The sequence below is a fragment of the Aquarana catesbeiana genome, linkage group LG02, assembly GCF_042186555.1.
Source record: "Aquarana catesbeiana isolate 2022-GZ linkage group LG02, ASM4218655v1, whole genome shotgun sequence".
Lineage (NCBI taxonomy): Eukaryota > Metazoa > Chordata > Amphibia > Anura > Ranidae > Aquarana > Aquarana catesbeiana.
This window is the reverse complement of record NC_133325.1, coordinates 406,890,761-406,898,840: the sequence shown is the minus strand read 5'-3', so window position 1 is coordinate 406,898,840 and position 8,080 is coordinate 406,890,761. Positions and strand designations below refer to the sequence as shown.

Genomic DNA, 8,080 nt, shown 5'->3' with positions numbered 1-8,080 from the left:
CAATAAATAATTTTTTAGGTATAGAGTCACATATCAATTCCCGACAGGCCCAAGTTTTGGTGGAGGGTGCAAAGTTTTGTTTAGAACACAACTATTTTTCCTTTCTAGATAAATTCGACCTTCAGACTAGGGGAACGGCGACGGGCGCTAGTTTCACCCCATGCTATGCGAACATCACCATGAGGAGCATTTTATTTGGAAAAATAATCCCTTCCTTAGACATATTATTTATTATGGGGAGGTACATCAACAATGTGCTCCTTATATGGGATGGTGACAGAGAACTGGTCTTGTCCTTTGTTGCTCATTGCAACCCTAATGACTTGGGACTGAGCTTTACCCATGTGATTGATCTGGAACAGTTGTTTTTTTTTTTTTTTTTTTAGATTTGAAGTTGTTACGTGATGCTGGTACCATTATCACCAGAAATCATTCCACGCTGGTTGGTGGCAGTGCTTACCTTCATTATGCTAGCTGCTACCACCCAGCATGAAAGAATAATATACCTAAAGGCCAGCTTCTTAGGTTAAAGAGGAACTGTTCTAAGCCTCAGGACTATACACTTCAGAGCCATACACTGAAAAATTCAAAGAAAAGGGGTACCCTCAAGACCTCCTCACAGAGGCTTATGAATCCTGTATGCAGAACCACTCTAGGAATAGACCCAAAAAAAACTCCCCCACCAAAGGATGTAAGATTCATCACTGGGTTCAATAATATTTTGCGAACGATTGCCAAAGTTGTGAAGAAACACTGGTATATCCTCCAGTCTGACCCCACCTTGGGTCCTCATCTTCCTGATGTACCCCAAGTGGACTAAAGAAGGGCCCAGACTTTGAAAAATATGGTTGCACCCAGTATACCCAAAATTATGTCCAATAAATTGTCAGAAATAAGGTTATTTTGATAATCGGGTGGGCATTTTTCATTGTAAAAAAATAGGTTGTTTCACCTGCCAATCTGTTCCATATGGTCAATCTTCATTGTTGGATAGATCTGTTTTGAAATGTCCTTGTAACCTGCTCTATGTGGTTGAACGATACGTACTTTACGTACTGGAGTAGGGGAACACCGTAGGTCCATTATAAAAGGAAAAGGTAAATATAGTATACCGCGCCATTTCTCTACTTTCCATGGGAAGAACTATAAAGTTCTGACAGTACTAGCTATTGAGCATATACCGAAGGGGTCTCTCACAGATACACAGATAACAAACCATTTATGTTGCTGTGTAAAAGAGAAACCATGTGGATTTATACATTTTGTTCTCTTCCCCCTTATGGTTTAAGCTAGGATCTCGACATCCATACTGTTATGGAATGAGACCTTGATACATCCCCCCCCCCCCCCCCCTTAGTTATTATATGTGGTTGACAGCGTTACATTATATACTATTTCCAACCCCTCATGTAATTTTTTTATTTTCAGTCATATTGTCGTAGTTTCTCTCTTTTGTTGTTGGTCCGTATTGTTTACAGATGACCTGGTATTACTGCTTCATATATTTTTGTACAGATTTTTGCAATTTTAGTTTTTTGCAATTCAATTCATCATGTGCCTTTTTTATTACAATTTTTAATTGTGTTTACAATTGTCCTGTTAATATATTGATAAAGGGTAACCTGCATGGGACCGCTGGTTTGTCCCACCCGCTTACATTTGTATTTAAGTCCTTAAGTCTGATCATGTGACCTGACGAAGGGGTTAATCCCGGAAACATGTAGTCCACCTGTGAGCTCCGGGACTATACTCCTCCCCTTCCCCTGATCAGTGAGCGGCTTGAGACTGTTTGGCGGTTGCAGCTGCCGACTCATGCACAAACTTGGCAGCTCTGCTGCTCCCCTTGCTGCTTTCCATCGCCCAGACCGCACAGCTTCACCAGTTGTTATCTGCCAGGGAAGCAGCCAATCAGTCTGATATGTCATATGATCAGCTGCATTGGAGAACAAAGGAGAGCTCTGGTGTCTTAAAGTCCCCAGATCCTCTCCATAAAGAGGACCTGTTCCAGGCCATGCTGTCACAAAGGATGTTGTTTATCCCTTGTGATAGCAATAAAGTTATGGGGGGAAAAAAAATAGAGAGAGTGTAAAATGTGTTGCCTCTCACAAGAGGTAAAATTAAAATAGGTAAAATATAAACGATGTTACACCGAGTAAATAAATACCAAACATGTCACACTTTATAATTGCGTCTGCCTGTGAAACGGCGACTAGCTACGTTACCTAAAATTGTCCATAAGTACAGGAAACGTGTTTGATCAAATGCTTTCCAGGCTGTACTGATCATGGAAACAGTACTAAAACAGGGAGAAACAAAATCCTCATCACTTCCAGCTTCGTTAGTCACAGAGGAGATTGAGCAAGGATGATCACCATCATCTCTATGGGAAGCAGATCTGACCGTTTACAGTGCTCCCGGGTTCCCTGGTGGAACGAGAGAGCCTGGGAACAGTGGTGGGGGGACCTTCTAAGCACTGTAAAACTGCTCAGATCACTTTTACTGGAAAGCCAAATACCATCTGAAAAAATAAACAAACAAAAAAAACCCACTGTACCAGGATCATGTCTGCAGCTATGATCCTGGTAAAACCGCTTGCTGCCCAGGTCATTAATATATAGCTTCTGGGCTGCAAGAGGCTAATCATTCTGCATAGTGCTCTTCAGCCAGGAAATTTTTAGGCTTTCATGCACACTGCTGTACTGTATATCATACATCAATCTTTTGGCCCTACTTGAGTACATCGGCATGATGCACAATTTTATGAATACACGTCCTTTAAAATAGTGTGGCCTAACACTGATTCCTTGAATAGAGATCACTTGTTCTTACTAACTGAATTTTGGGCCTATAAAAAAATACTTTGTTTCCAAAACATAATCCTATTTAAAAAGGCTGATGACGAGAGAAGCAGGATCTCCCAAATCTATGGATAGTGTAGGACCCACTAATCATGGGGTACTTTGTCGCAGTTCCTATAAGGTGTCAGGATGTCACTGTCTGTTTCTCCATGGAGGAGTGGGAGTATTTAGAAGGACACAAGGATCTCTACAAGGACGTCATGATGGAGAATCAGCCACCCCGCACATCAGTGGATGGAGCCAGTAATGGGAATCCACCAGAGAGATGTCCCCGTCCTCTGTATTCCCGGGATTTTACACAAGAACATGACACCATCCCTCACCATCAGGGTGAAGAACTGAAAGACATCAAAGTTGAGCTTAAAGAGGAAGAAGAAGAGATGCTGGTGAGTAGAGATCAGCAGTCGATGGAGGAGGGTTGTCCCCTGTATTCCTGGGTTTTTACAAAGGAAGATCCCAACACCTCTCACCATCAGCAGAGTGAAGAACTTAAGAGACATCAAAGTTGAGGTAAAAGACGAGGAAGAAGAGATGGTGAGTGGAGATCAGCAGTCTGTGGAGGAGGGTGATCCTCCGTATTTCCGGGATTCCACCCAGGAACATCACAACTATACAGAGAATGATCAGGGTGAAGAACGTAAAGACATCAAAGTTGAGGATATAAAGGAAGAAGAAGAAGAGAGGTTGGTGAGTGGAGATCAGCAGTCTATGGAGGAGGGGGAGATGATTATGGAAAGTAAACAGGAGAAATCTTCTCTACATATGTACACAAATGGAGTCAGAGCGTGGAATATCTCAGAGGGACATCCTATTTTATCTTCAGTTTAGGACATTGAACCATACCTGCCAGGAGATAATGTCCTTACTCAGAATATACAGAGATCAATGGAGTCCTCTGATAGATCACATATTGTAACTTCAAATATGTATTCAAGTTTGGGAAGGTCAACAGATCCTTCTAATCCCGGTGGAATCTTCCTTAAGCCATCAAGGCGTTACCATCGGAGAGAGTTCAATTTCATATTCAGAGTGCGGGGAAATCTTTCACTCATAAAGGAGACTTTGCTAAACATCAGAGAGTTCACACGGGTGAGCGTCCCTATTCATGTTCACAGTGCGGGAAATCTTTCACTTATAAAGAAAACTTTGTTAAACACCAAAGAGTTCACACGGGTGAGCGTTCATGTTTTGAGTGCGGGAAATCTTTCAGTCGTAAAGAAGGCCTAAATGTACACCAGAAAACTCACACAGGTGAGCGTCCTTATCCATGTTCAGTGTGCGGGAAATCTTTCACTTGTAAAGAAGGGCTTGATGTACACCAGAAAATTCACACTGGTGAGCATCCCTATTCATGTTCAGATTGCAGGAAATCTTTCATCCAAAAAGGAAAACTTCTACATCATAAAACTCACACGGGTGAGCTCCCCTATTCATATTCAGAGTGCGGGAAAACCTTCGTTCATAAAGGAGGCCTTGTTACACACCTGAAAATTCACACGGATGTGCGTCCTTTTTCATGTTTAGAATGTGAGAAACGTTTCATTCACAAAGGAGAACTTCTTAGACATCAGAAAAGCCACACGGGTGATCGTCCTTATTCATGTACAGAGTGCGGGAAAAGTTTCAGTAAGAAATCAATACTTGAAAGACACCAGATAAGTCACACTGATGAGAGACCTTTTTCATGTCGAGAATGTGGGAAAGGTTTTCTTCGGAAAGCAGACCTTCTTTCACACCAGAGATGTCACACAGGGGAGCGCCCCTATTTATGTTCAGAGTGCGGGGAATGTTTCACGGAGAAAAAGGTTCTTCTTATTCACCAAAGAATTCACACAGGGGTGCACTCTTATTCATGTTCAGAGTGCGGGAAACGTTTTGTTCAGAGAGGACTTCATCAACATGAAAATTCACACAGGCGAGCGCCCCTATTCATGTCCAGAGTGCGGAAACGTTACAGTGACAAAGGACACCAGAAAATTCACACCAGAGAAAAGCCTTATTCATGTCCAGAGTGTGGGAAATGTTTTCATAGAAAAGGAGACCTTCTTAGACACCAGAGAAGTCACACAGGGGAGCGTCCCTTTTTATGCACAGAGTGCGGGAAATGTTACACTGAAAAAAAAGTACTTCTTATACACCAAAGAATTCACACAGGAGAAAAGCCTTATTTATTTTCAGAGTGTGGGGAACATTTTATTTGTATAGAAATGCTTCATAAACATCAGAGAATTCACACAGGTGAGCTTCCCTATTTATGTTCAGAGTGCGGGAAATGTTTCACCGCGAAAGGAAAACTTCTTCGACACCAGAAAATTCACACAGAGAACAGACCTTAGTTATGTCCAGAGTGTGGAAAACTGTTTTATTCGGAAACAAAACTGATATAACTGGGGCATTAACACAAATAAGCTTCCATTTCCATGTTTAAGTGTGGGAAATGTTTATTTTTGAAACTAGACTTTGACACCAGAGAGGTCTCACGGATCAGCATTCTTTCTCCGAGTGTGGAAAATGTTTCATCCAGCAAGGGGACCATCAGAGAGCTCACTCAGACCCATGCCCTTATCTATGTTTTAGACTGTGGAAAGCAATTCACTTTGAAAGAAATGAGGTGGAAGAAGTTCCATCTCTAAGGTTCTGTTTCCAAGAAATGAGGTGGAAGAAGTTCCATCTCTAAGGTTCTGTTTCCAAGAAATGAGGAGGAAGAAGGTCCATCGCTAAGGTTCTGTTTCCAGGAAATTAGGTGGAGGAAGGTCCATCTCTAAGGTTCTGTTTCCAAGAAATAAGGTGGAGGAAGGTCCATCTCTAAAGGTTCTGTTTCCAGGAAATGAGGTGGAGGAAGGTCCATCTCTAAAGGTTCTGTTTCCAGGAAATGAGGTTGAGAAAGGTCATCTCTAAGGTTCAGTTTCCAAGAAATGAGGTGGAGGAAGGTCCATCTCTAAGGTTCTGTTTCCAGGAAATTAGGCCGAGGAAGGTCCACCTCTAGTGTCCTGTTTCCAAGAAATGAGATGGAGGAAGGTCCATCTAAAAGTAGATCCCTCCTAGCAACAATTGACCCCCCCAACAACAGATCCCTCCAGGAACAATATATTCCCCCCAGCAACACTAAAACCCTGGCAACGACATAACCCAGTGACAACAATAAATCTTCCAGCAGTCCGCATCAGTAGACCTAGTGTTAGAACAAGGTGATCTAGAGCCCAGGGTGATGCCAAATTGTGCCCCCCCCTCCCCCATGATGTATAAACATTATGTGTCAGTGAAAATCCCCCTAACCATAAATTTCCCCTCCTCCCAGGACAAATCTGCCCCCCTGCTGAAATCCCTATCCCGCCTCAAATCGTCTCTCCCCCCCCAAAAAAAATTTGCCCTCAAATTTCCTCTCCAAGCACAAATCATCCCCCCTTCCTCTCCAAATCCCCATCCTTGCCCAAATATGTCCCAAAAATTTGCCCTCCTAGCAAAAAAATTTCCCCCAATCATCCCAACTAGCACAACCCCTCCCCCCCCAAAAAAAATATTCACCCTCTACCGTTTTACTACTTATAGCACCCCCCCCCCCCCCCCCCCAATCCTATTATAAATCCTATCTCTCCTTTCCCTCTCCAAACACAAATCACCACACCTCCCTAAATTTGCCCTCCTAGAACAACTCTTACCTCCTGCCACCCCCTGAATTTCCTTCTAAAGACAAATCCCACCCCCAAGTCTCCTTTCGGTGCCCCCCACCTCACATAATACCACAGTGCCCAGGCCAGCTGCCCTTCCTGCCCACCCTTTGTCCCAGCCCTGAGTAGACCTCTCCCTCAACAGTAGATCCCTCCCAGCAACAACTGACCCCCCAACAACAACTGACCGACTTCTAGCAACAATACCCACCAAGAAACAAAAGATCCCCCACCAACAATAGACACCCCCCCCCCCCCCCCAGCAACAGCATTTCCCCCAGCACCCGTTGCCGTTACATACATTTAGGGCTGGAGGTTCCCACTGAAAAAAAAGGCCTTCTACCAGAAAAATTAAGGGAAGGATGACCAAAGTGATGTGCTCTACACACCGCAGAGCATTGGGGGGGGCAAAAATGTACAACTTTTTTCAGGGCGTGGTTTGATAGTTGTAGACCTGTTTGGATTAAGTTATAATACAACAACAGTTCTAAGTTTTGGTTATACCTGGGCAAATATGGCAACACTTTGGTAACTGTGAGAAGGAGGTGAGCAATAAAGAGGACTTCCTCACTGGCTATCATGACAACATATGGAAAACCGTACCAATACACGGCAGCAAAATATAGGCAATGAAATGCCAGAACATCCAATCCAATGAGGATTTCTCTTTCACCGAGGAACCTTTTCATAAATTGCTATTAGCTGTTGAACATCAATGTGTTTGTTTTTTTTTTTGTTTTCTTACTGGAAAAGCTGTGTTTTTATTGATCCAGATAATGTATTAATAAATAGAAAATCAGATGTATATTCTTGCATTAGTTATATAAGATTTTTTATGTGTATTAGTTATTCCAGTTCCCCAAAATAAAGAACTCTATGTCTTAAAAAAAAAAAAAAAAGAAGGCTGATGGCATTCTGTGCATGAGATATCCAATTTTTATGTCTCTCTTTTTTTGATGACTTGTATCAGGAATGCTTCCCTGTTTGAAAATTGACTCCTATTGACTCCAAAAATAACTCACAGCTCAGGTCGGAGCCGCGGTACTAACAATTTGATGTTAGTACATCAATCCCCCCCTGCTGTGATATTGTGTTCTGCTCCGATGCTTGATCCGATACCTGGCAGGGGGCCAGTACACCCAGCATTCTCAGTGTAGCAGGGGGGGGCGGGCAGCCTCACAGATGATCAGAGCGGCGGTGGGGACAGTTACAATCACCGATCTCCCTGTATAACTTTTCTGACAGCTGCTTCTCTTCTCCCGTGGCTGTCAGGGAGATCAGTGATTGTAACTGTCCACACCGCCGCACCGATCATCCCCTATTGTCCCCTGTGTCCTCCTCGGGTCCCCCCTCGTCCTGGATCTATCAGGATGGAGAGCGGAGGAAGGAGCCGCTAAATCTGTCATTTACCAGATCTTTCCTTTTCCGAAAGGAACGTGGGTCAGTGATTACTGACTTCATCCTTAACGCTGTTTACGATGCTTTTGTTTACGAATTAATAGGAACCTTTGTCTCCTGTCCATTCTTCTTCATGCAGCTGAGGCTACAGAGAAA

The 8,080-nt window shown here is 43.2% G+C and overlaps 1 pseudogene; it reads left to right on the top strand.

Annotated features, from left to right (window-relative positions):
• The first annotated feature begins 2,974 nt into the window (after positions 1-2,974).
• Positions 2,975-5,491, top strand: LOC141127099 (uncharacterized; annotated as a pseudogene).
• Positions 5,492-8,080: the final 2,589 nt, after the last annotated feature.